General features: G+C 52.6%; 1 long non-coding RNA gene across 1 annotated transcript in view; it reads right to left on the bottom strand.

Moving 5' to 3' along the window:
* Nucleotides 1-3,715: 3,715 nt before the first annotated feature.
* LOC132022211 (uncharacterized) overlaps nucleotides 3,716-25,784 on the bottom strand; it is a 34,605-nt gene continuing 12,536 nt past the window's right edge. Inside the window, exon 3 of the long non-coding RNA XR_009405544.1 lies at nucleotides 3,716-3,843. This is a non-coding gene — a long non-coding RNA (uncharacterized LOC132022211). The remainder of the gene's footprint in view (nucleotides 3,844-25,784) is intronic.

The raw sequence follows: 25,784 nt of genomic DNA, 5'->3' as shown, positions 1-25,784 counted from the left end.
TGGAGGGAAGGTGGTGGGAGGCCCTGGCTCCAGGCTGATGGGGACGGACGGGGACGCGGCCCGCCACCTCGCAGCGAACGCTTTGCTGAGTCCCGCGGCCAGGGTTCCAGGCCGTGGTTGCTGTGCCCGCCACTGAGTCCCCGACGGCGGCCTGCTGAAGAAGATCCTTGCAGACCACGAGTCCCAAGGAGTGACCCGAACCTTTCCTGCTGCCTGGGGCCCCTTGAATGCCAAAGAGCGAAATGGACGAGAGAGACCGTTTCCGGACAATATCCTATTAACACTCATTACCCATAAAACGGGTAGGTTTCAAATAGCCAGATAATTGAGGCCATTGGGTGGAAGGGGGCTGAAATTACCTGATTAATTGCCTCACTTCTGGGCCTTACGTGTTTAGACACGGCCTAGGAGAAGCTGTTGGCGCTTTGAAGTCTCGCTCCACTTTCCCTGTCCCTCTGTTTCCAGTCTCGGCATCCCAGCCTTGCTTCCTGCTTTGTCCGTGAGCTTGCACACCTCATCAGTCAGCCCGGGGCAGACATAAACTTTTATTTTCCATTCTCATTTTAAAAAGCAACCCCATCTGGCCCTTTCCCGGCTTTTATCTACACCCGCGGACCACAGGTTCATTCACGTATTTGTTCATTCAGGAAAAAAAAATGGATTGAATGTCTCCTCCCCGCCAAGTTCTGATCTAGGCCCCAGGGGCTACAGCAGCAAAAAAATAAAGTTAAAAAGAAAGAAAGAGAGAGAGAGAGAAAAAACAAAAGCAAAACCAGGAATAGAATGGGGCCACCCAGTTCAAATCCAGGCTCATCTCCGGAGGGTGTGGGCAAGTGATTGAACCCCTTCCAGCCTCTGTTTTCTTCCTTGTAAAACCAGGGCGATGACAGTACCTGCCCCTGGGGCTTATTTAGAGAATAAAAGGGCACATTATCTAAAATTAAAAACAAAATGAAATTCCCTGCTCATATGGAGCTTACACTCTAGAGGAGCGAGGGGGACAAACAAACAGGCGTGCGTGCGCTGTTCCAGATGCTGATAAAAGCTCTGGACCCAGAGGAAGGCCAGGTGAGAGGGGCGCTGGGTCCCATCTGGCGGTCAGAGGAGGCCCGAGCTCAGGGGCGGCTGCAGCCTGCGTGGGCTCCCGAGGTGGGGGGGGGGGGGGGGGCTGGGGAGTGGGAGGGACTAGCGCTGCAAGTCCCACTCCCAGAGAACCCCTCAGTGTGGGGGAAATCAAGCACTGGTCGCTCCTCCAGAACAGGAACCGCAGAGCCCTGAGTGGGGGCACAGGAGGCCGGCACGGATGCAGCCGGAAGAGCAGAGAGGACGTGCGGCCTGGCGGGCAGAGCCCCGACAGTGTCAGCCCCGTGGGCTTTGCCCCTCCCAGGCCTTTCCCTTCCCTAAACCCCCAAGAGCCAACCCTGAAATGTATCAGCTGTCAGGGTGTGTTTTCAATGAGAAAAGAATGGAGAGGCTTTTTTTTTTTTTTTTTTTTAAAGCAAACCCCTACAATAAGAGCTGGTGTCCTAGATGATGCGTCAGCATAACCCCAGGAGGCAGGCACAGAACCCAGCCTTGTTTTACAGGGAAGGAAACTGAGGCTGGGGCGTGTTCAGTCGCTTGTCCGCTCTCCTGGCCCCAAGCCTGGGCTGGACCTTCCCGGGACCCCAGCGTGCTCCGGGGTGTCGGGCAGGGAATGTCTCTGTCACTCTCTCCACGTGCTGGAGAAGCAGGCAGGACAGGGAGTGACCTCCCAGGGTACAGGTGAGGAAACAGAGGCAGAGCTGGGAGCGGCTGGTGTACAACGCGGTAGTCTGTTTGGATCGGGACATTCGAACTGAGGCCTTCGGAGGCCCATTCCTGGCTTGCTGGTTCCATGGCGTAACTAGTAATGCCCAAGGTGTCCCCTCCTCACCCTCCCCTTCCCAAGACTGCCACTCCCCGTGGCCGGGGGGCAAGGGGTCTGCTGCACGGGGACAGACCGCTGAGGGCACTTGCCTGGACAGCTTTCCCCTCACCCCACCCACGTCCCTGCTGCTCCTTTCCCAAGGGGGAAGAGAATTATTTGTTTTTCCTGTTGCCCTGATTTATGGGCCACTTTGTTCTTTATCTATTTGCACAAACTCAGTAAAGTGACCCTCTCCTTCCCAGAGGCCAGAGATTCTGTCAACACCTCGGGGTCACAGGTCAGTCGACCTGCCCAGGGTGCAAGGGGTTGCCGGAGGTCACCTGGGGATGGAGGGTAGATACGAATTTTGCTCAGCCGGAGCGGCTCCATGGTGGGGCTCCTGATGGGGAGAGGGAGGAGTGATCTCGTACAGAGCTCCTACGATGCATCGGGTCCTGAGTCCTTCTGGATCCTTCTGGATCCTTCTGGATCCTTCTACCCATAGTCTTGACAGGCAGATGATCCTTGTCTCCATGTCACAGACATGGGAACTGAGGTCTGGAGTTGCAGGGATGGGTCATCGAACATGACACCTAGCGGGACTCACATCAAGGTCTCCTGACTGCCAGCCTCACCGTCTTCCCATCACACTTGTCCAGCGAGACACAGGGACCAGGAGGGCTCCACTGACCAGGACAGATTTATGCCTCTTCTAGCTGGGGGCTCAGGTCAGAAGAGGCAGCCCAGCTCGCCATCTTCCTCCTCCTCTCTGTCAGGGACCCCAGTCTTGTCCTCCCCCAACGCCTCTCCATGAGTCCCAGGACTTCTCCATTCCAAGGTCACTGTGCTGTGTCCACGCAAACGCCAAAGGGGGACAAAGTTAAGCCACACTGTGGGCAGACGTCACCAAAGACATTCGCAGGCATGTCGGAACCTCTGTCGAGCCTCCAGCCTCGAGCCCCAGCAAGGTTCCTAAAGGCTCAGCGAGGAGCCCCATCTGGAGGGCTCTGACAGTGGCAGGTGCCCCCCCGCCCGGTCCAGCCATGTGACTTGTCAGAGCCTTCATCCTCCACAGTGACATCTGCGGTCAACAGCGTGGACCTCACAGGGATGCGGACCCAGGTCCCAGGGAGCGACACACACGAGTGCTCTGTGAACTGTGAGCTATTTACTTCCCCTCCTTTCGCAGAAGCCGGGACAGAGGCTCAGAGAAAAAATTAGAGTTTAGACAGGGCAGCCAAATGGACCCAAAGTGGTATTGCCTGAGATGTGGCTTCACCAAACTGCCCCGAGACCACAGCTCTAACTCTCCCTCTGGAAAGGTAGCACCAAATGGATTCACCAAACACTCTCAGGAAGTTTCGGGAATCTTCCAAAGACCTGCCAGAGCCAACCAAAGCTAACCTAATGTAATCCAGGCTCTTCCAACTCATCCCAAGTCAGCCGCTCAGAATTCTATGCAGGCCGGCCACCTGAACTCCTTGAAGCCTAGAATAACCAAAGAAACTCAGGGCAATAAACACAGTTCGATTAAATTTGACCCATACCAGTCCAATATTTCCATCTCAACAAATTCCATCAGATTCCAGTTAGTACCCGAACAACCCAGTCCAACATAACCCAACCCATCCATTCAGCTTATCTCAGAACAATCACCCTCGCCCGTGTTAATCCAATTCCGTCTAATTCATACTGATAACTGCAGCAAATGCTTCCCAGCCCCAAACAGTACAGTCCAACCTATCATGAGCAAATGTCTCCACACATATCTTTTTTAAAAAAGATTTTATTTATTTGAGAAAGAGAGAATAAACAGAGTGGGGGAGGGGCAGGGGGAGAGGAGAAGCAGACTTCCCGCTGAGCAGGGAGCCCGACATGGGGCTTGATCCCAGGACCCTAAGATCATGGCCTGAGCCAAGGGTAGACACTTCATCAGCTGAGTCATCCAGATGCCCCTAAAAACAATTTTTAAAACACGAGAAATCAAATCTGAGGAAAACCACTTTGTGACGTTTCCAACCATTTGGGTTCCAATAATTCCTTCAAGGTAGGTCTTTTTTTGGTCTCTACAGCACGCTATTCCCATTCCAGCATCTCCCTGGGAACCTCTCCTTCCTCCTACTCGTATCGACCCATCAGTGTCAATGCTTAGACAACGCTTGCCTCTGACAAGGATGACCTCCCCGGAGATGGGAGCACGCGGTTTCTCTCTCCATTCTCTTCCCTCACGTTTCCTGAGACCCTTCCTGGCTGAGGTGAAAGCTTCGACTATGGTGTCCTTCACTGTTAGTGTGAATGGGGCCTTGCCCAGTCACACCGTGAGCTTCTGGAACCACGGATCAGAGCGACAGTAAATTCCGCATCCACTATTTGGCGATACATGTACTTTCAATGATCGTTTCGACCCCACACATTTTTGTTGTTGTTCTACCTGTTGTCTTTGTCTGGAGAACCTCACCGTTTCAAAGGATGAAGTTCACGTGGGCTGCTCTTGCCTTATTCTTGCTGGCTTCCGATTCTTACTCCGCAGCTACATGCAGTTCTCAAAACCTGTCACTCACAACCTTAATGTCCTTGGATGGTTCCCCATTTGCCTTGACATAGACCAGACTCCTCAATAAGGCTTCTACCTCTATCAACTGCCTTGCAGTTTCCCGGGTAATGACTCTTTCCCCACAGATGTAAATTCTATGATGGCAACAACCATGTCAGACTTTTTCCTTGACATCTGTGTTCATGATCCCTATTGAATGAATGACTGAGCTACTGTGCATGGCCTCTGACCTAATTATGAAGTCTCCAAGTCATTCATTCACTCATTATTTCTCTTAGTGTCTTAGCAAGAATTCCTCAAATACACTCCACACACCAGACTCTGCTCTGAGCTCCAAGTTTTCCCTCCTCACCCGCACTCAGGTCTACGTGCTTCCGCACAAGGATTTTCCAGTTTACCGACGCGCTCCATCGTGGGGAAGGACTGACCTCGCCCCCGGCCCTGTGAAGACACAGAGGGGGGATGCAGGGCTGAGCAGCTCAGACGGGGTGTGTAGGTCGGTGGGGGTCAGGGAGGGCTTCACAGAAAGAAAAACACTGGAAGGTCTCAGGGAATGAGGGGCATTTTGTTAGGCTGCTGAGGGAACGAGAACATTCTAGGCAAAGGGAGAGACTCCTCTGAAGGTCTGGGCCGTGACCCAGGAGGGCACTAAGAGAGGGCAGGACGCAGGAGAAACGGCAGCACGTGGTGAGGGACAGAGCCGAGATTCAAGCCCAGGTTTTCCCAAACCAAAGAAAGATCTCTTTTTCCCTCCACACCGATTTTCAGGGAAGCTTTCAGAAACCCCATATCTTGGTCTGGGGAGAACTCTCACTTTACTGAGGTTTCTTCTAAATAGGCCAAGTAAATATCTGAAGCAATTATTCAGGTAATTAATGTTAGAAACACTCCCACAAAGTTTTTTTCCTTCTCCATTATTAGCATATTTGAGGTGTAAAGTGGTGGGTTTTTCACTTAAATTATCTGGTTAATTGTCTTGCAGGTGTAGACACATTCTCAGAGGGAAAAGACTGCCAGAGCTGTGGGCCCAGACCCCAGCCCCGGGCGCCTTGGCACAGAGAGACCTTTGCGAGTGAACCACCTTGTAGAAATCACAGTTATTACTATTTGAGAACATGAGAAGCCGGAAAGTTGGCCTGTGCGCGATGCAGAAAGGGTGCCCCACCTACGCCCCACCACCCCCAGACCAGGAACTGCCTGTATGGGCAGAGGCACTAATAAGCTCCCTCATCATTATTTCAAAACTGACCTGGTAGGAAATTTGGCCCCTGGAAAGACTGCCAGGGGTTCTGAAATTAATATATTTAGAGAATGTTTAAACATCAGAGATGAAGAGCTCTTAAAATCATCTAAGCAAACCACAACCCGCCTCCTTTTATAGAAGGGAACACCAAGGCCAGAGAAGGGCAGTCACTCGCCCCGGGTCACACCAGCTGGCCTGTCCCCACCCCATCGCTGTGTGCAGTCTGACTTTGTCCTCCAGTGGAGGAGAACCTGCCACTTTCCCCTCCTCTGTGCCCTCTCGGTGACTTGTCCCAGCCAGACTTGGGGACTGGGAGCATCCGGCAGGGGACAGACACATGGGCTCTCATTCTACGTGGTTGGCCACACCTGTCCTCACTTTCCTTCCACCGTCTTCAAGAAACCAGGCATTTCATCTTCACGGAGGTTGGTGCTACTATTCCCATTTTACAGATAAGACAGACTGAGGTTCGTGAAGTCAGGTGACCTTGAAAATCCCCCAGGGGTCGTAATGGATTGGCAAGTCTGATGGATTTGTAAGGCCGTGTTACTCGTTTTCCCAATGAGACTCCACGCCCCCACCCCCCATATATCTGATGACCACAAGCTGGTGGGCAACACAACAAAATAAAGGAAAAGAGACTACGGGGCCAGGGATAAGGGCATGTGACTTTGGGAAAGCTTCTTCCTGTCTCTAGATCTCAGTCTTGCTGCCTTTAGAATGATGCTATTGGAGGAGACACTTACAAACCACGGCATGAGAGATAAACACATGAGCCACTCCCCAGGGCCCTGCCGCAGCCCTCATGGAGGGAGAAGTGCCCTCCACTTCCCCTCCGTTGGCTCCTTCCCTGGTTCACTGCTGACATGGGTTTTCATTAGGGACCTATTATGTACCCTGTGCTCTGAAGCTTTCACACCTGCCAGCGCTATCATTCCTCACGTTGTTATTATCCCATTTGTGGGGAGAGAAAATTGAGGCTTAGCACAGTTAAGTGACTTGCCCAGGGCTGGGCACATAGGCTGCGGCAGAACTGGGACTGGTGTTTGGGTCACGTGACTCCAAATTCTGTGCTCTTCCCCCAGGACCGGGTGTTTCTCCCGACTCCCAGCCTGAAGCTGCCACAGGGGTTTCTTGATGGCGCGGGCAGGTGCACGGGCTAAGGTGAACTGCGTTGGGGGCCGCGGGAACAGACACACATTTGCCAGGATGCGTTTCCACCCCAAGGTCCAAGGTCGAGGGCCAAAACCTTCCCGCTGCCTTCAGGGGACCTCAGTAAACGGACCACGGACCAGGCTGCCAGTGAAGTCCAGCCAGGGTGCCCTGCCCTTTGCTGTTTGAACTTAGAGTCAGCTGAGGCCCCATCATGCCAAAAATGCCACCAGCTGTGGTCTGGGAGAAATGCCCTCCATGTCCCCGTGGAGACCGACCGACGCACCAGGAGCCGCTGGCTGCGCGCCCCGCTGAAAGAACAGGCATTCTTGAATTCCGCCGCCCGCACACCGTGCTCCCACACTGTGCTCCCACACAGCCCTCCCGCGAGAAGCCCGGACAAGAGGCGAATTCACGTCGGGCACAATAGACACACAGAACGCTCGGCCGCCCCGCGTCTCCGATCTGATGCTCGGTCCCTGCACCCCGCCTCCCCAGCCCAGATCGAGTGTCAGACAGGCCAGGCTGGTTCGGAGTCGAGCCCTGTTGCCTGCTGCGCCCTCTGGTCTCCACAAACTGCAAAGAGGCTGGAGTTGGAATCCGAATTCCAGGGTAGGAAGCCGGCCAGCTTGCCTTCATGAGCTCCGTAAGCTTGGGCACTTCCTTGGTCCTCGCTGGGCCTCTGTTTCTCCCCCTGTAAGCTCTGTCCTCTAAGTGCTGCTGAGGCGCTGGAGGGCCCGTGGGGGTCGATCTGGGCTTAGAGCTCGGGTGCTGAGCTTCTCCACACAACACGCTTCTGCTCCGGAAGCCCCGGCGGTCAGGCCTCGCACACAGCGTGTGCCCCGTAACCATGTTAAATGAATGTTTGCCATTCTCTTTGGCCCCCAGAATCGGAACCCCCCCCTCCACATATTAACTGCGCACCAGTGCTGATGGAAGGCAGAGAACCCACCCCCACGACAGGATCTGAAAACGACCAGCCCCGACCGCCAGCTCAGAGCATGTGCTCCTGGCCTGGTGACGGCCAGCAGCAACTGCCTAGATGGGACTCAGGGTCGGGGAGGCAGGAGGCGGGGACACTGTCTGGCGGGGGTGGGGGGGGGTCCGGGGAGAAGCAGTGGGTGCAGCCGAAGGAGCTCCTGAATAGCAGTGGCCGCTTGGCAGGCGGCTGTGGCTGTGACTGTGACCAGGACAGTCCCTAGGGCCAGCCCCATCCGCAAGGAGCAATAGTGCCGGGCACGTCAGCGGAGGCATCTGTGTCCACGCATTCGCTTCTGCCACTGGATCCCTGCCCCAGACCTCAGTCTCCAGCCCTCCTGGACTCTCTGACCTTTTCAGTGAACTCCCTCTGTGTTCACATCGGCGGGGATGTTTGGGGGCTGGCACTTAAGAACCCTGACGGCTAACCATGCCACCTGTGTTCCAAGTTGTCAAAAGCCCTGGGTTCTGGTCTTATCCTTGTCCTGACCCTCTGTGTGACCTTGAGATTAGAGCTAACCTCAGAGCCTTCGCTGCCTTCTCGGTAAAATGCAGACTGTAGGGGCGCCTGGGTGGCTCAGTGGGTTAAGCCCTCTGCCTTCTGCTCAGGTCATGATCTCAGGGTCCTGGGATCGAGCCCTGCATCGGGCTCTCTGCTCCACGGGGAGCCTGCCTCCTCCTCTCTCTCTCTCTCTCTCTGCCTGCCTCTCTGCCTACTTGTTGTGATCTCTGTCAAATAAATCAATAAAAATCTTAAAAAAAAAAAAAAAAAACATGCAAACTGTAATGTGACCCCATGGGAGGGCTCGAGAGTACAGGAGGCCACGTAAGGGACAGCCAGGGGCCTGAACACGCCACAGGAAGAATTCTTCTCCCATGAAGAGGATTTGAAGCATGGATTGGCGCCATCCGCGTGAGCAGAAGCCAGCAGCTCTGCAAGCTCCAGAGGGTGCATCTCAGTGCAAGGTCCGGGCCTAATCCCCAGCAAAGGATGAGAACCACTGCGGATCGGAAATGACTTGCCCAAAGCCTATGTTTGCTCCCAGGTACGGACCCGACCCCCAGTGCCTCCCCTTGCACCTGACCGAGCCGCCCTCTCTTGGAAACTCGACCTCTCTGTATTCTTTCCGCAGACCAAGGGACTTCAGTGGGAGTTGTCTGCTAATTGTTTTTGTGATATTCCAGAAATATTACAACCTTGGTGCTTATTTTGCACAATTTCTTCACTCCATACAAATGTCTGTTCTAAGAAAAAAAAAATTGAAGAAAAAAAGAAAAGAAAACCACTTTAGTGGGGAAGAAACAATTGCTGCCTGTAGATAATTAGGGGCTATTCTGGTGCCAAAGCAGGGAACACGCTGAGGAAGTTCACAAAGACAATTCCACGAACAAAGAAATGATTGGTCTCACTTTCTCCTGAAGTACAAATAATTTGCAATTTTTTCCCCCATCCTCACTAGAAAGTGAAATCAGCCAGCCTAAGGTGACCTCAGGCCTTGGAAAAGGCTGACTCACAGGGCGGGGAAGAGCCCTTGGACACCCTCCAGCCCACACCCTCGCTGTGCAGGAGAGGAAACTGAGGCCTCCCCAGGGTAAGGGCCTTGCCTGAAGCCCACACATCAGGCAGGGGCAAAGTCTCGAGAAGCCCACAGTCCAGGGCATGACAACCCAAGGAAGGCTCCCATGTTGCCAGCCCACCATCAGAACCCATTTAGCGGCAAATACAGTGGGCCACCATGTGCTCCCTGCCCTTACCCATGACATTCCTGCTGCCTAGTGTGGCCTAACCAACTCCTTGACAGTCCAAGTCAAATGTCACCTCCTCTGGGAAGCCCTCCCTCCCTGTCCAGTTAAAAAGAACTATGTTTTCCTTCCTGAGCTCCCATTCCACAGACCCTGTTCTCTCTCTAAATGTTCCAGACCCATCACAATGGAGTATACATTTCCGGGTACTCCTCTTCCTCTCCTGATAGGATCTTCCTCTCCTATGAGTTGTTTGAAGGCAAGACCATGTCCCACTGTAGCCCTAGGACCTGAAAGCATTCTTGGCAAAGAGTAGGCTCTCGGTATTTGTTTCATGAACAAACGAGACTGGTTTGGCAAACTTGCAGAGTCTCCTTTGATTTTAAAATCCGTGAGTCCAAATGAACCTTTGGCATATCTACTGTCCCATTTTCCTGCTGTCTTAAGGACGTGAGTGAACAGGGGACCGATTCCTTTGCACCTCTCTGGACTAAAACAGCAGATTGGTCTTTAATTCTATGCAGGCTTTAATTCTACACTGGGCTGGCCCTCCTTGGGTCATGAGTCTTCTGGAGATTTGTGGGCAAGTGAATTTCCCTACATCGAGTTATATTCCAAACACACTTGAAGAACGACCTCTGTAAGAGAATCCCACCAGAATTCCTCTGAAAGGCAAATGTCTCAGTCTTCGCAAAGCATAGTAGGGCACCTGGGCCCTAGACCCAAACTGGAAGTCCCTATACCCGACGTGCTCTCCTCTCCTTCTGGGGTAGGGGAGATGTTTTCTTGGAGGCAACACGGGAAAGGGATGGAGCCTCAGGACGGATCAGGTGGGACATGGCCCATCTGCACTAGCTCGGTGGTCTTGAGAGATCACCTGATCTCTCTGAGCTCCACCTCCCTCCTCTCTGAGATCCGTAACTTCAGGGAGAAGAGAATGAGATATTTCACAGAACAATAATGGCACGGACTAAGCCCTCCATACACAGTAGCTCTGCAAACATTGTCAAAATATAAATCGTGCTGCAATCATAAGCTGTTCGAGTCAGGGGTCTGTATCGGAGGTCCTTTGGTGACAGCAGAGAAATAATAAATATATAATAATAAAAGGGAGACCTCAATCCCAAAGAGATGAATGTGAGTTAGAGCATACTCTAAGAAGGGAGGGTTGGTGCTTTAAGAGGCAGACTTGAAAACTAAACTGTTAGTGAAACTGTTTTCTGAAACCTACAAATGAGCTGCTTCATCCTCATACCATAGGTGAGGCCATCAGCAGCGGGGTCTCCTCCCCTCTCCCCCCACCCCTGCAAGTCAGGTGGCAGCCACTTCAGGGTATAGACAGCGGGGGACACACTTCCCTCCTTTTTTAAATCATGGAAGCTGAATGATCGTATCCAGTCCTCTCAGACATTTTTACTGATTCTCCAAAATGAGGAAGCAGGAGAATTCAAAGTGCGCCCAGAATCAGATAAAAGCATCGCTCGGATTGAAATCTCTGCTTGGAGGTCTTGGATTTGCGGGCACTTGAATGTGGCCAGTGTCTCAGTCCGATCCAACCACGGTAACAAAAATGCCACAGCCTGGGGAGCAGATACGCCACCGAAATGGGTTTCTTATAGTCCTGGGCGCTGGACGTGGGAGATCGCGCTGGCGGCATGGCCGGGTGAAGGGCTTTTCCAGGCGACAGAGGCCCACCTCTTGCTCCGTCGTCCCGTGAAGGGACAAGAGTGCTCTCTGGGTCTTCCTCAGGAGGGCACTAATCCCATTCCTGAGGGCTCCACCCTCGTGACCTAAGCACCTCCCAAAGGCCTCGCCTCCTGATGCCATCACCCTGGGGGTTAGAGTTCAGACCGTGACAATCAGTGGAAAAAAGAAATTTTAGGTTATTTGCACTTTATTTTGTTCTTTACTATGTACTTTGTGTAAAACGTTAGGCTAACACCTGACACCATTCAAGTCCTCAGGAAACATTAAGCTGTTGTGTTATGAATGTTCACACTGAGTTTCAATGTGCGCCGCTGCTGAACTCATGCTAAAAAAGCAGAATGTCACTACGGATCGCAGATAAGCTCTTAAGAGCTTGTGGGGCTCTCACCTCGTGGTGGGCACAGGCATGCTCTTGCTTCATCCTTAAAATAACTGTTACACAGATGAGGAAACAAAGACCCAGCAGGACTCGGTGACCTGAGCGAGGCGCCACCCTTGGGCCAAGCATCTGACATTATTAGCCTTCGCCGCCCTCCCCGACCACCCCCGCAAAGCACTGCCCCCCCCACATGGTCATCGGACGGGAAACGTAAGGGTCAGGGACATTCAGTAACAGCCCCGCAGTCCCACACCCGGCGAGTGGTACCGTTGGAGTGAACGGGAGAACCAGAGGACACGTCGGGATTCCAGGGTGCCCTCGTGTGTGAGTTGCCGTGGGCTGCCATGACCGCGTACCACAGAGCGAGCAGCTGAGGCAACAGAGCTTTCTTCTCTCACAGTTCTGGAAGAAGTCCAAAGTGAAGGCGTTGCCAGGGTTGGGTTTTCTGAGGCCTCTCTCCTAAGCCTATCGACGGCCGCCTTCTCTCTCTAGCCTCACACGGCCTTTTCTTCGTGGATGCAGCCTTGCTATGTCCTCCTCTGTTATGAGGACTCCAGAGAACCTGGATTCAGGCCCCCATGCTCACGAACTAATTTTATTTATTTATTTGTTTATTTTTTAAATATTTAATTTATTTATTTGTCAGAGAAAGAGCAAGGGCACAGGCAGGGGGAGCAGCAGGCAGAGGGAGAAGCAGACTCCCCACTCGCTGAGCCGGAAGCCCGATGTGGGACTCGATCCCAGGACCCTGGGATCATGACCTGGGCAGAAGGCAGACACTTAATGGACTGAGCCACCCAGGCACCTCCTTCACTACCTAATCTTAATTTCATCACCTCTGTAAGGACCTTAGCTCCAGATACAGTCACATGCTGAGATGCTGGGGGTTAGGACTTTAACAGAGCCCAGATTAAAGGGCACAGTTCAGCCCATAACATCTCTGACTTCACAATGAAGGTGACTGAGCCCAGAATCGAAGTCGAGTTGGGAACAGAGTGCGTTGGGAACAGAGTCCAGCCTTCTGGAGCATCATTTGGTGCTCTTTCCACCACGGGAAAACCAGTGAGTTCCGTTCCCCGACCTCACCACGCTCTCCTGGCTGACCTAGGAACCACCACATTCCTAGATGCTTTGCATGAATTCCCTCCCTAATCCTCAGGACACCACATCATCATGGCGCTGCCTCTGTGGATAGCTTCAGAAAAGACTGTCCAAAAAGCACCCATCTTGTTCTTCATGTAGAACCAAAGAAGCATCTCACCTTAATGGGAATTCGGCCCTGGGTCATCAGAATAATGCAATTTTTCAATTCAGCAAATACTTATGAATGCCTCCCACATGCAGGAGCTGGTCTAGGGGCTGAGGGCATATCAGTGAAAAAAGCAGACCAAATCCTCACTCTGTGAGACACTTTCTGGAGAGAGACACCAAACACATAGCTCTCTTCTACAATAGGTGTTAAGAAGACAACACAGGGAGAGGTGATAGGGAATGATGGACAGACGCTATTTTATATAAGGTGTTCAAAGAGACTTTTCAGATAAAAGATATGCTTGAGCTGAGACTGACATGAGAGAACAGGCCAGGCAAATATATGAGAAAAACAACATTTCAGGCACATGCTAAGGTCCTGAGGCAGGGACACACATGGAGTCTAACGACAGCAGATAGGCAGGGTGGCTGGAGGAGTGAGCTGGGGGAAGAATCGAAGAAGATGAGCTCAGAATGCTAACAGGGCTATGACAATGGAAAGCTTGGCAGGCCATTATAAGCCCTCAGCTTCCATTTTGAGGAGACAGAAGAGGAGCAGAGTTTGAGTCAGAAAGTGACATGATCATCTGACTTATTCTGTTTGTATTTCTTTTACTAGTGGTGAGGTCGAGACTCTGTCCATAGGTTTAAAGCCATTAATATCCTCTTTTCTGTAAATAGTCCAAACGTTGCCCATTTTCTTTAAGGCGAAGCATAATCAAATTCACACAGCATCCAATTAACTATTTTAAAGTGAACAATTCCGTGGCATTTAGTACATTCACAACGTTGTACAACCACCACCTCTAGCTAGTTCCCAAACATTTTTGTGATCCTAAAATAAAAGCCCACACCCATTAAAAAGTTGTTCTCCATTCCCCCAGCCTTCCCCCACCGCATCCACCAGCCCCTGGCAACCACGGATCTGCTTCTACGGACTCAAGTCTATTCTGGATAGCTCGCATCAGAGGACTCACACAATACGCGACCATTTGCGTCTGGCTTCTCTCACGAAGCATGTCTTTGAGTTTCGTCCAAGCGGTAGGATGTGTCATTCCTTTTTAAGGCTGAAGGGTGTGTACCTACCCCATTTTGTTCATCTGGTCACCCACTGATCAATGTTCAGGTCGTTTCCACGTTTAGGCTATCCTGAGTGCTGCTGCTACGAACATTCAGGTCTGAGTGTTTGTCTGAGTGCCTAGTTCCCATTCTTTAGGGCAGACACCAGGGAGCAACACTACCAGGTCATCTGGGGACTCCATGTTGAATTTCTGGAAGTACCAGCACGCCATTTCCCACAGCCGCTGCTCCGTGTGCCCTCGTCACCAGCAGGCCAGCAGGACTCTGGTTCCTCCAAATCCTCACTGACACTTGTTTTCACTTTAAAAAAGTGATTATAGCCATCCTCGTGGAATCTGGAAGGGCATCTTGCTGGGGCTTGGGTTTTCATCTCCCTAATGGTTAATGACGCCAAGCATCTTTGCATGAGTTTTTTGCCATTTGTACATCTTCTTCAGAGCAAGAGGTTATGTTCTTGATATCTCACTGGCTATTGTGTGGCTAACAGACTGGGGAGGTATGAATAGGGCAGGGTCCGGGGCACCTGCAGTCATCCAGGGGAACCTGATGAGGGGCCCAGGCAGGGCGTAACCCTGAAGGGGTGACAAGGGGCCACGTCCCACTTTCTAATTTGGTTGGGAATGAGGGCCTCACCTCACTGGGTTATCACCTTTTCCATCAGTGAGTGGCCGAAGACGTCCCACTGTGGGGACCCCCTCCCCCACCCAGAGGGATTTCCCTCCTGCCCTCTTCTGCTGAAAATCACATATCGGGCAGAGGTAGGTGCTGAGAGTAAGAAGGAAATCTGAAAAAAGAAAAGATTCTAAACTCTCAGCAACAATGAGGCCCTACAAGTGGCTTTGGCAAGAAGCAAAAAGGAAGGGATGTCTCGGTGGCTTTCTGGAGTTTTTTTTGTTTTTTGTTTTTTTTCAAAATGATGTGATGCCTAGATTATCTAGATGAATAATTGGTCCCTTGTCTTCAGCATTTGGCAGCTCCCAAAACACTTTCACACTGATTATCTCAGCAGACTGGTTCTCTCTAGTCTACTGATGGACAAACTGAGGCCCCACGATTTGAGCCAGAAGCAAAGCTCTTTCCCCAAAATCTCGGAGAAAGGCCTTCACAAAGAAAGTGCAACTCACATAGAACAAATATTCAACCACAGTGACTAGGGCACCCCTATCTCCTTACATAAATGATACTGTGACTTAACCACAAAAATGATGGCTACCATCTTGTGAGCTGCTTTCCTCTTGATTGCCTTCATGTCATCATTTCATTGGACTTTCCCAATAACATTACAAAATGTGTGTGATTAGCATTCCCATTTTGCAAATAAGTCAGCAGCGCTCCCAGAAAGATGACTCAAGGTGCCAGGGCAGTGTGGGAACAGGATTCAAGCCTAGGTGACTGAATCGAGGTAGGTACCACACTGGCCACTCCAGATCTTGGGATCTAGCCCAACCTCCATGGGGTCTTGTGCCTACCGGATACTAACCCAGTGATCTCAGCCAAGCCACTTAGCCTCCTTGATGTTTGGTTTTCTCATCTACAAGGTGGGAATAAATATAACTTCCTTCCTGAGCTATCGTAGAAATTTAATAACTTAGCCAAGGACCTACTGTAGTACCTGGCAGAGAGCAAGCACTCAACAGCAGCTCTTAAGCTGAGTTGAATTAGCCCTTCGAGCTGGAACAGGGGAAGGCAAGGAATGTGGAGAAAGTGTCAAGGCATGCAGTGGGAGGGGGACGGGTCGAGGAGAGCTGTGCCACCCTGACCTTCAGAGGAGGGGATGTCACCTTACATGGGCATCAAGGGCGAAGACCACCCATCATGTGCGCTTCTAGGTGAAGGAAGGCAGCTTGGAGCCTTCGTGACTGCAGGTACCCGCACCCCCCAGCCTCTACCACTTCCTCCCGGACCACACATCACTCTCCCAAACCCCTGCCCGAGCTCCTCCTGCCCATCAGACAACACCTGCCACCTTGGGGTGAGGGAAGGCACAGCCACTGTGTCCTCCTGCCCTTGAGGCTTTAAGGAACCCTCCACCACTGCCCAGGGATGAAGGATAACAAGCTGGCCACGTGTGCAACCCGAGATATCTGTGTACCTTGGGCAGTGAGGTGGCCTCTCAGTGCCTCATAGGCTACCTCTCTTCGGCTTAATTACCTCCCGCTCTAGACCTCTTTCTTTACACATAAAGTGGAGGAACCCAATAAACAAGTAGCACAAAGGAGGGAATATCAGCCTGACTTTGGGTCACGCTTACCACCACTCGGGAAATGCCGGCTCGTTGTACATTTCAGCGAACATGTGTTGAATAATGAATGAGTCACGGGAGCCTTGTTCAAAGAAGAGAGAACACCATGGCTGACTCAGGATAAAGGGGTAGGAGATGCTCAGGCAGAGGGGTCACCTTGTGCCAGGTGACCTAACAAATCAGCGGAAATGAGATCACGGAGGTCTGCAAGGGACGACCTTTGACATCCTGCCATCCCTGACTGCCAACCACAACCACAAAATGTCGCGGCCCCATTGTAACCAGGCGGCTGTTGATAGCTGCTTGTTTTTTATCTTCCTTGGAACCCAGACAGGATTTGCAAGGGGCCGGGATCACCGTGCCAGTGCGTGCACCTGCCTCTGGCTTGGCGTGTGATTGTTTCTGGAGCCCTTGTCCAATGGCCGGGAAGTGCTTATTTCACACTTGGCTGGAAGGGACAAAAGAACTTAGGGGCCAAAACAGAAGTCGGATTGTTATATTGTTCTAAATAAGAATGTGTTGAGTGGTTGCCAAAGACTCAAAAAGGACGAGAATGGATGCAGTGTGTTTTGCTGCTGGAGAGCCCAAATATTAGTTTTGGAAGGTGTCCTGTAGACACACCCTCCACCTCATGTCAAGAGATAAAATGTCTCTGTTAATGTGCTCTTGGCATTGAGAGATGGAGGGATGGAAAGACCTTTAGGCCATGAGCACCAAGTCAGAGTGGTGGAGGCGGGGCTGGGAGCCGGGGGACCCAGGGCCGAGCCCTACCCACACCTCCCTCTCCCAGGCCACGTGACTCGGAGCACCGCACGTCCCCGCTGTCGCTGGCGGGTTCTCAGCACTAACCGACGAGGAGACCCCAGAAGTGTACCCAGCACAGCCCCCATGGCAGCAACCTGGTCAGGCTGACCCACCCCCGGGGGGCAGGGGCATGGGTCATGTGGACCTGAGCTGGGACAAAAGGATACACACCTCAACGAGAGGCGAGAAGCAGACGGTGACACCCTACAACAGTGAGGCACACGGTGTCCGAAACAGTTCTTCCCCTCCGCAGACCCAACTTCTGCAGCCGGCAGTCCCCGCCAAGGACAGCCAGCGGGGTATCCTGGCTGAGGTCCTCGAAAGCACTGGGAGGCGATCAAGGTGGGGACTCTGAACTCAGTTTTTCCCAGCAGAAAACTGAGGCTCCAAGAAGCCACATCGACCCCACTCCTTGTCCCGGGGTCCTCTACCCCTGTCCTGCCTACCTCCTCGGGAGGCCAAGCCCACCTCCCAAAGCTTACCTTCTCTGAGCTTTGTCTGCTGCCTTGCTGGGGGCTTCAGGTGGTGCAGATGAAGAGACCTGAGAGGCCCATCACTCAATGCTTACAGGCCTTGTTGGAGGGACCCGTGAACTCCAGCCCAGCTTAAAGATGCTGGGGCTCAGGGCACGGTCTCCGTTCTCCTTCCCAGCTCTCAGGTGTGTATAGGGCTTGAGGGAAGGAGATAGAAAAGGGACCTTCACTATCCTGGAGCTTTTAAACTATGCTCCGCTCAGTCCTGGCCACAGCCCTGGGGGGAGTAGGGGTCGGGGAGTAGATGCTTTCGTCCCCATTTTACAGACAGAGACAGAGGTTTAGAAAGAGGTGCGTTTTGCACTCACTCACCCCAAGTGCAAAGTGATGTTCATGTATCCAGTGTTGGAGACAGGAACATCAAAAACCAAACTGCACCCATCCCATATTAATTCCTCTCCCCCCCCCCCCACCATGGACTTTGGTTTTCAGAGCAGAGACCGCACAGAAACTTCCAACTTACTCCCTGTCCCTGCACACGCTCCTGCTCCTTTCAGAGGCTCAGGAAAACCCTCCCTGCGGCCACGGGCTGTCCTCGGGCGAGGGAGGCAAGTCATCTGTTCCACCAAAGTCCTCCAGATAACTGACATTTTCCGTTCCAGGCGATTAGCTTTTATATTTTTAGCCTCTTGTATTGGCAGTATAAGGTGGTTTATAAGCGTTCTTCACTTCTTTAACGAAGGACAGGCAACGAGAGCCAGCCGGGTGGCTCAGTCAGTTAAGCACCGGCCTTCGGCTCAGGTCATGATCCCGGGATCCCAGGATCCTGCGATCGAGTCCTGCATTGGGCTCCCTGCTCAATGGGGAGCCTGCTTCTCCCTCTGCCACTCCCCCTTCTCTCTCTCTAATAAATAAATAAAATCTTTTTTTTTATAAAGTACATACAGCATTGGTGACTCTCAACAGACTTGGACACACTGATGTCCTCTGAAAACACCCAAGATTTCGGGACCTGCTGCCCCTCACTGACCGGCCCCACAGTTCTTCCCAGGACTGACCTGGCTGCCTTCCCTGACCCCGGCCCCCAACCATGGCTTCTCAGCTCCTTCTCTTACTGTGTCCTCAGTGGCTTCGAAACCATTACTACTCACACTCACAAGAAATTACATTTCCCAGAAGAAACCAGACACTCAATCTGATTCGGTAATTTACATTCCACACAGAGTCCTCGGCCGTCGAACCCTGACAGGCCGCCCGAGGCCAGCACTGATCTGCTACACCGAAGACCACCGGTATTTTGCGAAAGTTATTTTTGTTGTTACTCTGGTGCGTTTTCTGCTTGTTTCCAGGACGACGGTCTGCCCCAGAGTGGAGAGGTCCCGCAGCCTGACCATCAGATGAGCACAGGGCAGACTGCCATTCGGGCTAGACTGAAATGTCTGACAAGGAGCGTGTTGGGCTCGTCCTGGACACAAGAGGGAGAGGAACCTCAGCCTCGGAGCAGAGAGGCAGGGCTGGGTGTGACCAACAGGAAAGCCAACATAAACACAGAATGCTTCAAGACAGATGCATTGAGGAGGAAACCAAGGACCAGGAGCCCAAGAGAGACACCTGTTAAGTTTCTGGAATTGTCTCTGCTGGGCTCCTTCTCATAAGGAGTATTGCTACCAGCCCCGCATGTTGCCGCAGAAATGCATGCCAAGTTATGGAAGCGTCCTGGACAGGCTGATGGCAGATAGATCAGCAACTTGGGACCCCTTCAAATTGACAGTCTCTAAATATATGCCCAATATTTGCGGCACCCGGGAGGCTCAGTTGGTTAAACATCTGACTTTGGCTCAGAACATGATCCCAGGTCCTGGGATCGAGACCTGCGTGGGGCTCTGTGCTCGGAGAGTCTGCTTCTCCCTCTGCCCCTCTCCCTGCTCGTGTGCACTCCCTCTCTTTCTCTCAAATAAATAAACAAAATCTTTAAAGTAAATAAATACTCCAACATTTTCATAAAGAGGAAGGAGCTGAGCGACACATACAGGGAGGGCAGGGACACCAGCCCAGCGGCCACTTCTCAGGCTCTCTTCCATTGAGCCAAATAGCTCAGCTCTGGCCTTGACTGGCACACACCGTTCAGCAAAACCGAAGTCCTGCCATTCACAGAGCTACGCTCCTGATGCGGCAATTCGCCCAGCATCCCTCTTAAAGACCTCACCTCCCCACCTTCGTCCCAGCTGGCTTACCCCTTTGTTCTGCCCCTCTCTGAAAGAAGTCCTGGTAAATCTCTCCATTTGATTCTACTTCCTGCATTTCTGAGCCCCGCACCGGTGGATCGGCACCCCAAGCGGCTCATCGACTGTCCCTCCCTTCATCCAGCTGCGGATGCAGTAGCCAAGTACAGAAGACTGGTGATCTCTTCAAGGTAACAAGTCAATACCACACAAACACACACACGGAGCTCTTTCTAGAATATATTCCCAAATGTTTGAAATAAAAGAGCTCCCTAAAAGTTTTAAAATCCAATTTCCGGTTAAACAGCAGAAGGCAGGGAATCTCCAAAAGGTCAAGAAACTGATCAAGGTCACCCAGGAAATAGCAAGCAGGGAGCTGTGCTTCGGTCTGCCTCTGTTGTAAGCCAACCACTGTCCCACAGCGTCGCTGGTGTGGCTTCTGACATAGGGGGCATGTCAGAGCTGCTGCGCATCAGCCTTCCCCGTGCCTAGTCATGCTTGGGGAGTGAATGAGTCGGGAAGTGACCCAGGAAGTTCTAGGTCTCGGAAAAAAAAAAAAAAGAAAGAAACGTCTGGCTAAGAAAAGCAGGACGGGGACACCAGGGCATGGCTAAGGTGGAACCCATTCAATCCCTCCGCCCTCCAGTCCTTCCTAGACCTTCCTGGATGTGGGGTCCCACTGGGGTTTGCGGGCCCTGTCCACGCGGCCCCAGCTCTGAGACAACAGGAGGCCGGAGACAGGCAGGGCCTACACTCGTGTGCACACCCAAGAGGAAAAGCTGTAAAGAAGTGTGTTTTCGTTGAACACAGGAAAGAGTGTAATAAGCATTAGTCAATGGAATGAGGAAGAAACAATGAGGGCTCCATCCTCCGAGGCAGGGGAGCAGGAGAACATAGTGGAAGGGGTACAGAAAGGAAGTCGAGTCAGAGAACATCCAAGGTCTCCTCCTGTGCCGAGATTCCACAGCTCTTGGAGGAGGGGGCAGGTGGCACTGGTACCCGAGCTTCCCTGGTTGCCATGGTGACTTGGCCCAGGGAACTCAGCCTTGCAGGGAGGGAGAAAACAACCTATTCCGAGCATCGTTGTCCCGGAGCTACACGGGGCTCCTTTCCACGCACGGCCTTACTGAGTTGGTACCATAACACTATGAAATGGGTGCTTTGGGCCCCTCTCTTCCCATGGAGAATGTGAGGTTAAAAGACTTCAAGAAGGCCGCCCTCATATCTGAAACCAGTGGGGCTCAGAGTCGGGATTCGAACCCAGACAACCCAAGTCTACGCTCGGTGCTTCACAATCAGGCTTGACCGCTGCGTGGTGGCTCAGCGTCAGGCTCCATCGGTGTCCAAGAGCCCCACTGAAAGTCATAAATGGGGGAATTGGAAACCGATTGTTGTTGACGACAGGAACTGATTAATCCTGGACTAATTTTAGATTTCCTCACCATCGCTCATCTGAATACAGAACAGCTCCTAAGGGTGATGTTGGCAAATGCTTTGTTTTTGTTTGATTCCACCAGAGAAAAGGACAGCCAAGGAGATGAGGTCATGGGTATATCACCACCCACTCGCCATTCTGCTCCTTTGAAGGGTTTCAGGAAACCCTGATAGGGACAGCGCCAAGAGTCTCCATGAGTTTTTCCAGCTAGCACTCAAGGGTTGAAGGAAAATCGAGCCAGCCGGCCTGGGCTCCCTGATGTCTCTAAAGAGTGCTGAGTCCAGCTGTGCTCTCCAGGAGCAGCGGCGGGCACAGCGCCAGGGTAGGCGAGGGACAGCAGGGAGCGGTCCCTCTGGGACTATCACAAACATGCCTGCGCACGTGTGCAGCCCGCAGCGTGCCTAGCGCACACTTCCCATGTTGTATATATTGCGATGGATGTGTGAAAATAATCGTGGCAAACGTGATCTAGAATGTTGAGATTTTTTAAAATTATTATTATTTTTAAGTAGGCTCCATATGTGGAACTCAACTTGGGGCTTGAACTCACAATCCTAGGCTCAAGACCTGAGCTCAGATCAAGAGTTGGATGCTGAACCAACTGAACCACCCACATCCCCCTCAAATATTGAGACTTTAAAAGCAACGTCCAGGTTGGTTGTTTTTATGCAAATCATTGTGTCACCACAAAATAATAGTTGTGGTCGTTGCATGTCTGCTCTGCAGACATACTATACATCTTCCGTCTGTTCTGAGATTTGACAGGAAGTTAGCAGGGCGGGGGCAGGGGGGCTCCTCTGCTTCCAATTGACAAAAGCAAAGCCTTGCCGCACCCAGGTGCCTCTGAATCCTCATAGGATTTGTGTTACCTTGACTGGGTCCTCCCCTCCCTCAGCCTCACTTTCTTCATTGATAAAAAGGGGAGACATACTGCCTGGGGGCCCTCATGGGGCGGGGAGCAACGCGTGCGGATCTCCCGGCACAGGGAGTGCTCAGCCAAAGGCAGAGGAGATGTCTAAGGTCTCCAACCCTGCAAGTCCTTCTCTCCTCTAATTTCCAGGAGCTTTTTAAATGAGAAGTATTAAAAGCCACACAAAGGAAATCACATTTAGATACTGAGCAAAGTGCCTTATAGAAAAGAACAACCACAGAAGAAACCGGTGCCATCTCAGAAACTCCAGGACCTGGGGCCACCCGGTCTGAGGTGACCCTGCACCAGACAGGAGCAGGAGGAGAGGGAGGAGGCAAGCTCACCCTGAAAACCCACTCCCGCCTTAACCCACCGCGAGAGCTCACGGCTATTACCCACCCTGTTTTCCAGTCGAGGAGGTGAGGTTGGAGGAACACGTGGGGGAACTGTGCCTCTACCTGAGCTTGACCTTCCCCCCTCGGCCAGGCAGCCTTAGGAGTAGGGTTTAGATGGAGATTTCAAGGGCTCCCTCCTTCCAGAATTTTCCACAGGCTTTGCTGGAGGAAGAGAGCAAGCTAGCTAGCACCGAGCTCTCCCCTCTGCCTGTGAGTAGTCTGGGTGAGTTCCCTTAGAGGTCTGAGGGCATCAGCACCAGTACAGTCTACAGAGACCATCAGGTCCAGCCTTCTCATTTCTAGAGTTAGGGAAACTGAGGCCCAGGGCGAGAGGCATCTGAGAAAGAACATTTGATCCGAAACCAAAAAATCCAGAGTCCTCGTATTGCCCTGGGGCCGGAGAGCCCTCAGCCACCAGATGGAGGGGGTGAAGGAGAGAGAGGATGCCGTGAGAAGCTCCGAGACTCAGCATCCTTCCCGGGCTCACCTGTAAAGCATGTGGGGGGATTCGGGAAGCTCCAGTGCCCTTCCTTCCGGCCTTGTTAGGCCAAGATCTTCCTTACCACCAGCCCCCGCCCCCAAACCAGAAAGAGCTAACGCCACCTCTCAGCAGCACAGGTGCCCCGTCCTCATTCTTCCCGGGCCTTTGATTGATTAGAGGAAAGATAACATTCCAGGGGGCTGGTGTGGGGAGGCCCAGGAGGTCCAGATCAAGGCACCCCGCCGGCCCCCCACCCCCACCGGGTCTGGGGCTGGTCTCTCAGCTGTCTGTCCATCATGGCTCCAGGCACTCCTGCCCCCATCCCCCGGAATGCTAGGAATCCCCTCCCAAACTCAAGGCTCCCCTCTCTCCAGAACCTCCCCCTCCCCCACCCCCCAGGCATCCATCAGCTCCGGCCTTTCAGGAATGCGCTCTGTCCTGGCACCACCAGGGCCAGGAGCCCTCGGCTAATCCTAGGCACATTCATCACTCGTGTGTGGCTCAGGGGGGACCCCGCAGCAGGCCGGGCGAGGCTCCTGCCCTGACCTGCCTGTTTGGGGCAGGACGAACGGGTGGATGGAAGGACAGTCACGGTCCGCAGGGGCGGGAAGGGGCCCGAGCAGGACACCAGACACAGAAGACCGAGCAAGAGAGCCGTTCTGGGCATCTTGGCAAAGCCTCTATATATCCAGAAATCCGGACGTTCAGGAAGCTCGGCTTGTTTGATGGGGAGGAGGGTGAGGAGGGCCGATGGTTTTTGCTGTTGTTGGTGAATAGATACAGTGGGCCAAGGGGACAGTTCCATGGCGACACCGAGAGCTCGCGTCAGAGAACAGCGAAGGCGGCTTTCGCTCCTGCCACCACATCCCCGCAGCTGCCCACGAGGGGGCCGGAGTCCCGGGTCCCGCCCTGCGAAGCCCTGCATTTCAGGGTTCCTGGCCTCCCATAGGCCTTGCCCAGTGCCTCCCGCCCTGCTCCACGGGGCAGACGCTCGAGCTGTCAGTGCCCTCCTCCCTCCGACTTCCCCCAGCCCCTTGCCTCGACACTCTTTCTAATGACCCGCCATCATCCCAGTAGCTGCGTGTCTTCTAGGCTGCACGAACACCCTGTGATGAGAAGAACAACACAAAACTTATGAACAACGTGATGGCCCCAAACCTGCCATTTTCTAGCCCCCGTGTGACCCTAGCTGTGTACTGAAACTAAGATTCTAATTCCCCACCTTTTTTTTTTTTAAAATAGGGATAAGTAGGACCAAAGACCTGCCAGCAACAACCTCCAAAACCTGTATCCCAATCATCCCATTCGGAAAGAAGCTTAGACACCAGCAGAAACTACCAAGTGTTTGCTACTCCTGAACCCGGAGCCTGCGCAAGGGTTGGGTCCTCATCCAGGACCTAAGTCCTGGAACGTCTCACGTCTTTATGCCTCTGGACATCCTGAAGCTAGAGCCTAGAGAGACCTGCACTGTTCAGTCTTCACCCAGGACATCTTTGCTTTAATTAATAAATTTAACAAACATTACTGAGTATCTCTATATGTTGGACATTGTGCTGGGGGTTTAGGACACAGCAACAAATCAGCTTCTTTTCTCAAGGAGGCAGATTTGTGCACAGGCAGAGTGTGAACAGTGGAAAAATCCTAGGAAGGGTGAGCAGTGCGCCCTGGATGGGGAAAGGCGTGCAACCAGGATGGATGCAGGAGGGAGGTATGCAAAGAGGGCATCCTGGAGGAAGGTCCATCTAGGGGAACACGCTGGCACAAATAAGAGTTAGCCAGGCAAATGGAAGCCAATGAGAGGGAACACAGAGCCCCAGCAAACCCTCCACCACTCAAGACACATGGGGCAGAGCACTAAGCCCCCAATGGGCTGCATTTCCAGGGATCCCTTCCAGCCGTCTAGCCTAAGGAAGCCCTGTGGCTGGGAGACAGCTCCCAGTGCAAACCATCCAAACCCACAGAGCTCTCTCTCTGGGCTGGCCCAGCCTCCCGAGGAATGCAGGAAGGGTGGAGGGCACACAGCCTTCAGCTGGGGTAATTTTAGACACATTGTCATGCCTGCCTTGGGCCACCTCTCAGCCAGGTCCTGCCTGAGCTGGGAAGGGCTCCTGGTCTCGAGACCTTGAGAGGATGTGGGTTTTGGAAGGAGGCCAGGCCAGCAGGATGGGAGGCCAGGCCCAGTCAGGGCCCTTCCTCAGTGGGAGCCGGACGCGGGCAGGGGCTTTGCCACGTAAGGCCCTACTCTGTGCAGACCCTGATGCATCCCTGGCCAATGCCATGAACGAGCACTGTGGTAGCCCCACTGACTGATAACGTGCCCCTAAAAGGAAAACAAAGCAGATAAAAGGCCATTTGTTAGGTTGTGGAAGGATCCTGATGCTGAGAAATAGGGGGACAGGCAACACAACCGGAGAGGCGGGCATGACTTGGAGCAAAGGCATGGCACCCAGAGCACCTGCTGGCTTCCAGGCTTTTCCAGGCACTGGTTGCATGAGCTTGGACAAGTCAGCAACCCGTCTTTGCCTTAGTTTCTTCATCTATAACATGAGCTCAATAGAAGGTGGGGGGGAGTAGAATCTCTCCCCTAGGGTGTGAAAAAAATGAGTTGGTCCATGCAAAAGGATTATCAGAATGTCACAGGATCGAGTAAGTGCTCCATTAATGTTAGCCATGATCAATTTCTTATTAAAGAGTCGCATATATGAATCCAGATCCCCAGCTCTGGTCTCGGTTCTAATCCCTTCCTCTCTCCGGGCCTGCATTCCACTCTCCTCTAAAATGAAAGGTTTTGAATAAAATCAGAGCTTCCTCTCCAGGCACAGGGAGAAAAGGCACGCCCTTTAAGGT

Source organism: Mustela nigripes, chromosome 7 (genome assembly GCF_022355385.1).
Source record: "Mustela nigripes isolate SB6536 chromosome 7, MUSNIG.SB6536, whole genome shotgun sequence".
NCBI classification, from domain to species: Eukaryota; Metazoa; Chordata; class Mammalia; order Carnivora; family Mustelidae; genus Mustela; species Mustela nigripes.
The sequence above is the reverse complement of the archived record's forward strand: the minus strand, read 5'-3'. Positions and strand labels throughout refer to the sequence as shown.